The 6,879-nt window shown below is 31.0% G+C and overlaps 1 long non-coding RNA gene across 2 annotated transcripts in view; it reads right to left on the reverse strand.

Moving 5' to 3' along the window:
• The window catches only part of LOC138170011 (uncharacterized), a 511,203-nt gene that overhangs the window by 10,914 nt on the left and 493,410 nt on the right, over positions 1 to 6,879 (reverse strand). For both annotated transcript variants that reach the window (XR_011170509.1, XR_011170508.1), the window contains exon 2: positions 3,917 to 4,040. This is a non-coding gene — a long non-coding RNA (uncharacterized lncRNA). The remainder of the gene's footprint in view (positions 1 to 3,916; positions 4,041 to 6,879) is intronic.

Consider the following 6,879-nt stretch of genomic DNA (forward strand, 5'->3'; position numbering starts at 1 on the left):
CTCTCTCTCTCTCTCTCTCTCTCTCTCTCTCTCTCTCTCTCTCTCTTGCTCTCTCGCTCTCCACCACTATTTTAACCAATTATTCAGGCTCTTCTAATTATAAATCATTAAACTTAATAATAAAGTACTTCACTTCAATTCATAATATCCTAGATTTTTGAGGGGCATTATAGGTCAAAAGATCTTAAAGCATTCTAGAATGAGAGAGAGAAGAAATGTTAGAGTCAATCTAGCTCAAACCCTTTATTTTGAACATCTACAAAATTCTGTTAAATTCAATTGAAATTTTCCCCCCTATTTGTTAATTATGTGATTGGGAATCTAATCCTTTTAACTACTTAACATACAAACAACCTACATTAGCTAAAACTTTTATGAAGAGTCTTTCCTAACTCTCCCCTTAACTCTAATGGCTTTCCTGTCTTCATTATCCCCAATTTATCCTGTATATCTTTTTTTTTGTAATATAGATGTTTTCAGATTGCAAATCCTACCACACCCCTGTTCCCTTAGATTATGAGTTTACCTGGCATATTGTAGGTATTTAATAAATGCTAGTTGACTGGTTGCTTATTTCTTGACTGATGGGAGAGTAAGCATCTCTCTTAGGCAGTGATAGAATAAAACTCAAAACACTTCAGTCATGACTTGGTAAATGGTTAATGCATGCTTCATGTAATCCATAATTCTATATAATCATATTTTACATCATTATATTGGGGAGTGATTCCTCATCCTAATATATTTATAAAGAAATAATGACTTTAATTTGTTAATTAAGTTTAATACATTTAGCTCATCACTGGACGTCAGCCACTAGGTGAATTCTTTCTTTCTTTTTTTTTGCCTACCAAAATCCAAGTAGATTGTTGACTAAGGTGTGGAAGGAATAAGTATACTGATGAAATCACTCATCTTTTGAAATATTGCCATATAAAATTTCATTTATATCCTTAAATGAGAGAACCCAATAAGCCTATTGTGTGTACTTTTATTAAAAATTTCCATCCTAATCTTGACTTTTTGCATGTCATATAATTTGAAATTCAGTTAAAATATTTAAAAAAATAATCCTACAATATTCAACTTTTGGCCATTTTTGTTTACAATTTCCTCATACAGAATTTCTGCCATGGAAAGAAAAAAAAATATCCTTTTGATAGGAAAAAATGATTCTTTTCATTTCATAGAGAGAATGCTTGGTTGCAAATCATAATAATATGCATATATTTGGAGGTTAAAAAGTTTCAATAAACTAATGTCATTATTTTGTGTCATTATTTCTTGTCAATTTAAATGAGAGTTGAATGTCCCCTGGTCTCACCATTAAAAATTGTCATTTTTGCATCACCATATGATTTTTAATGATTCTCACGATAGTTTTAGTTAATATGGACATATAGATGTAATAGGTTGTGTTTTCAAATTTCTGGACAGTATGTAAGACAAAAATAGATATGCTATTAGATGCTAATAGATATGTAGAACTATTTCTACACTCTTCTTTCAAACCCAGATCTACTGGAAGCAAGTTTGAAACTCCAGAGTGGAATATCATGTGAAATACCAACCATAAACATACTTAAAATCAAACAGAAACTGATTATTTTTTCATGTTACTTCATTTGTGATGAAATGCAAATCCTATGATGGATAACAATTTTAACCACACTTAGAGATCCAGGACAGTGTTCTGTCACTTCAAAGAATAACAACAATAACAAAGCTGCTATTTACACACTTGTCAAATAATTTATAATATTCTTAATCAGACTGTAAATCACTTTCCAAATATTCAGGATGTATTAATACTCTACATGAGTACAATTAAGTATTAACATCAGAAATACATGGACATAGAGACTATAAAATGATTTATATGTCTCAAAATATTGTGTTTTTCAGGAAAATATAATTTCATAGAAAAATCTAAATTGCCATTTTGCCTCACAGAGTGGGTGGCTTTCATATTATTTGTGTACATGGCTGTGAATCTAAAGTCCTACCTTAAACACAGTGTCACATATCACCACTCTTGATGGAATATTCAGCCTTGTGATGGAATGTTGGGATGGAATCGTGTTGAAATAAAAGTAACTGTCCTAAGAGAGGTGTAAGGAGATTTAGAATGGCATGAATTGTCTTCTGACTTTGAAGTGTGTCACCTTTAATGCATGTGTTCGTCTTATATAGTCCTTTTGGTGTTTTATGCCTTGATTTACAGGCTACATTTAAATCCACCTTTCATTTAAAAAAAATGATTGAGCTGAAATTAGAAACTCATTTTTCTCCCTTTTTTCAGATTTCTCCCCTTTTGAACTGCTTTCCTTTATTATTAAACATACATGTTTATTTCTGAAGTATAAAGATTTATATTTCAAAGCTTCTTAAAAAAATTAGACAAACACCTAACAAAGAATAATGCCGTGTTTTGGGTACCTATTCCAGTCTTCTTCATTTATACTACATATAGAGGATACTCTAGAACTTTAAATAGATTTTCAAAATATTTAGGTGAAAAGTTAAATATTGAATTAGAATTTACTTTTAATTTGTATGAGCTACATTTTGGGTGATCAAAAAAGCATGATCATTTGAATTCAGTTGAAAATGTTAATAAGATGCTACTAACCATGGCATCATGGACAAATAACTAAAATTCTCTCGATATTGGTTCCCTCATCTGTAAAATTATTATTGGACTAGATAACATTGAAAGACTCATTCAGCTTTGACATTCTATGCATTTCCTATTACCCTAATAGCAACTGGTGGAGAAGGTGCAACACAGAATGAATTTATAAATTACAGAATGGTAGTGACTTTGGTGTGGAAATATTTTTTTTATCCCTCATTCTTTTCTAGCACAGGGCTAGCCACACAGTTGTTCTGCTGAACTGAGCTGAAGATTAAATATTCACAAGAACACTGATGCATGGAAATATTCATTTATTGAAAAATTCCTCATGACTAAAGACAATTAATTCTCTTATCCTCTCTTCAAGCATTTTAAGATTTCTTTACCATTTGAATCATGTTTTCTGTATTATATTTCAGTAAACTGAAATTAAAAAAACTCCCCCAATAATCCTTTATAAAAAAGATTGTCATTAGTGGCTAATGACTAAAATATAGGACTTTGCTCTTGGTAATAATCAACTGGTTAAGAGGATTATTGTTATTATAAGTTCAGTTCTCCTTTTCATCTGTGTTCTTTTTTTTTCAAATCTATGAAGTTAGAATTTAGTAACAGTTGAGGCATCTACTTAAGACAAAGTTTTCTACAGATCCTCTCCTCCCTCCCTCCCCCCCCTCTATCTCTGTCTCTCTCTCTCTCTATCTCTCTCTTCTTCTCTCTGTCTCTTTCTCTCTCTCTCTTTCTCCTATTCACTTCTTTCCTATTCACATTCTCCTATTCACTTCTCTCCTATTCACATTCTCAGTGCTATTCATCCTGCATCTGAAAATAAAGGCATAAATTATTTTATTTTGTAAGAATTTTGTATATGTTTTAATAGTAGAATAATAGGTTCTTTTGATGTACATACTATAAAATAAACAATGACAACTTTTATTTTCCATCTCATTGATACTCTGCATGGTATTATGTAAATAAATCCAAAGACTCTGACCAAGAAACTTTGATCTGGGGTGTCTAAGTTAGCATGATACTAAGCTTGAGAGCAGGAAATATACACCCTCAGATGTAAAGACAAAGCAATCTGCCACTACTTACATTTTAAAGCAATCCATATGCACATGCCTGAAGAACCCAGAATCCTTTCAGAATATAACAATCCATATTTTAAAATGTAAGACTTGAATTCTATAGACAAGAGGTATTCTCTTACATTTTCAATGCTTCCCTGAAAAATTAATGATAAATTAAATATTTGCTGATTGAGTCATTTATTACCTTTAACTTGCATTCTAATGCCAGGGTTGATTTGCCTTTCTTCCTGATTAATCTTCATTTGGCTGTGGCTCCAAGCACTTGAGCTCCAACTTTCATTGCCATCCTAGCCTATCTGTCAAAAGAGCTATAAACAAACACTTAAATAGAGAACATTTTGTTTACCAGAAATCATCTGTGAATTCTTTTGTGATGTGAATAGTCACATCTGAATTTGTTTGTGTATAAATTCACTGACTTTCTGAAACCAGAGAAGACAGGTAAGATTATTTTTGGATAATGAAGGCACAGTAACTATAAAACTTTTGGAATTTTTGGGACCATGAAAGAGTTATACTTGCTAGGAAAAAGGTTATTGGGAAAGAAACACTGAATGAATCCCCAAACCGAATCTGTCAAGGACTAGGAAAATCAATGTTAATGGATGCAATTCAAAGTTAGGGGAAAAAAAACCAGAACTGTATATGGGCACAATTTTACTTAATGAACTTTTCAGTGCCTTGTACCTACAGCAACCCTTTGATGCCTGCGAATAATTTGTTCTAAAAATTTCCTATGTATATGAGAAGAAGTGAGGGTGATTTTTATTGAATAAAGCCAAAATATAGCTTATGTTATGCATTACCTTTTCCCTAGTGTTCTTATCTTAACTTAATTTTAAAAAGTTTTTCTGATTGAATCTTTTATGTCAAGTTAAAAATGTAAATATTTCGACCCATCCTATTATGGAGTGTGGAAAAAAAGAATAATAGTAACAGACTTATTTGTCCTTTCATAGTTTTGCTTCAAAAATACCATAGGTGGTTTCCATAGAAGCTTTAAAATTCATAAAATTTGGGAAATGTAATGTTTTAACTAAATTTTGAACAAGGCCATTTTCTTAATAATAAAAGCAGTAACCTTGGATTATCAGTATGTAACTATGGTTTTTGCTAGCATTTTGCATTATCTTCTGAAACAATGATAGATTGGGATGGGGTGGGGGAGCAAATGCACCAGAATGGCAAAATACTATACCCATGAATAAAAGGCACATCATATCACTCACTTCACACATTTTACCATATTAAGTTTGATTTTTCACAGGCGACAGTGAGCTGTTAAATGCATTAACCTGAAACCCAAACTGAGTTTGGTATTTTCTTGGTCACCATTTCAAAATTTTAGGAGATACACTCTAAAAGGTTTAGCCATAGGAAAGATGGATTTTAAAATCCTACATTATCTACTGCTGACCAGAAGTTCATGGTGCAGTACGAAAGTTATAGATGTTCATTTCAAGCATTAAACTAATCAAATACACTGTATAATATACAATATGTAGCATTTATCTTTGATTATAAATATATTATTTGCTGTTTGGTGGTGTTATGTTTTTCTAATATAATTAAGTATATTTTAGCTTGCTTCATTAACTACTATTTGCTAACCTAAGCTAAAAATTTGAAATTTTGGATATTAAATCCATCTTGAAGATGAAGATCCACTTGTGACTAAAAAATTCTCAAATTTGAGTACCTTAAATAAACTTCAAAAATGAGTCCATATTTTAATAGTTGGGGGTTGGAGGGTAGGGACAATGTTAAAGTCACATATAAATCACTTTTCAAAATGATTCAAATAGATAAATTTTGAAAGAAAAAGACACTTTTAGATGCATTCCAACATCGACTCCACAGACAATTTTTATAAATGGTATTTTATATAGCCGTTTGTCCATATACTTATATTTTATAACACTCCCATGATAGAAATATTACATTTCTCAACATTTGCTAGTAGGGAGGGGAGCCAACTTTTATAGATATCAATTTCTATTTCAATAAAAGGGAAAAATGTTTTATTCATTAAAAAGTATATTTGTAATTCCCATAAATGATCTGTATGGCCATTTTTATTGTTGAAATTATGCTTATTGGATACTTTGTTATATTTATTTATTATTGTACTTATTGGAACACTTATTCAAATCCTGCATGTACAGGAAACAGCTCTTTTTTTGTTAGAGAAGGTGTTTTTCATTATTTATTTGATCTATTTCCAAATCAAATTATTAATTTATGCTTTCTAATAGAGATATTATTCCCTGAAAAGATAGATGTTACATCTTTCCCAGAAAAAAAAATTTCCTTTTTATTTATAAAATATGCTATAAAATGTGAGAAATTACATACATACATACACACGCACATATATACTTATATTAAAAGTGCCTCTTTTGGGAGGTAATAGTGCTTTTTGAAGACAAATTTTTCTGAAATATTGAAACATGTGTCCCAAATCATATAAAATTTACTTCACCTGTGAATTGAAAATATTTTTGACAGTACCATTGCCACAATTAGGATGACTGATTTTTCTTTATTACACCTGAGATTTTTGGACCTTACATTAGGATTTTGGAATTACAACTCAAAGTTACTTCCTTATGTTTGCCACTTGGTATCCTCAGGGATATGAAAAAAGGGTTTGGCTAAAGATAATCCACAGTAATCCCTATGCAGAAATCAAGGGGGGGGGATAGTCACACCAATAAATTATTCTTTCATCCATTCTTGTTACCTTGATTCCTCCAAAATTTTTCAAATCCCCTCCTTAAGGTCACTGGAAATTCGACCTCCCCACCCCCATCCCTAAAACATCCTTTAAAATAGAACTGAAGAAGAAAAAAAAGTAAGGTGACAAAATCAGTTCAACCAACTTTGGCACAAGAGAAATTTAATTTTATGTTTATAAGTGAGAGAATAGTAAAATGATGAATTTTGAACCAAGAGGTTCACACATTTTCAGTTTTCTTTCAGGATTTGTGTTGGTGACAAAAAGTTTAGAGTAAAGACAAAATCCATAACCTCACACTCAGAGAAAAGCATAGTTCTTATACTTATTTTGTTTTATATCAAATTAAATGTTAGGAATATATAAACACACACATGGATACATACATGTGTATATATACATATATATGT

This window comes from Petaurus breviceps, unplaced genomic scaffold (genome assembly GCF_028583685.1).
Source record: "Petaurus breviceps papuanus isolate PSGF00001 unplaced genomic scaffold, PetGlider_PUasm1.0 126, whole genome shotgun sequence".
Classification (NCBI taxonomy): domain Eukaryota; kingdom Metazoa; phylum Chordata; class Mammalia; order Diprotodontia; family Petauridae; genus Petaurus; species Petaurus breviceps.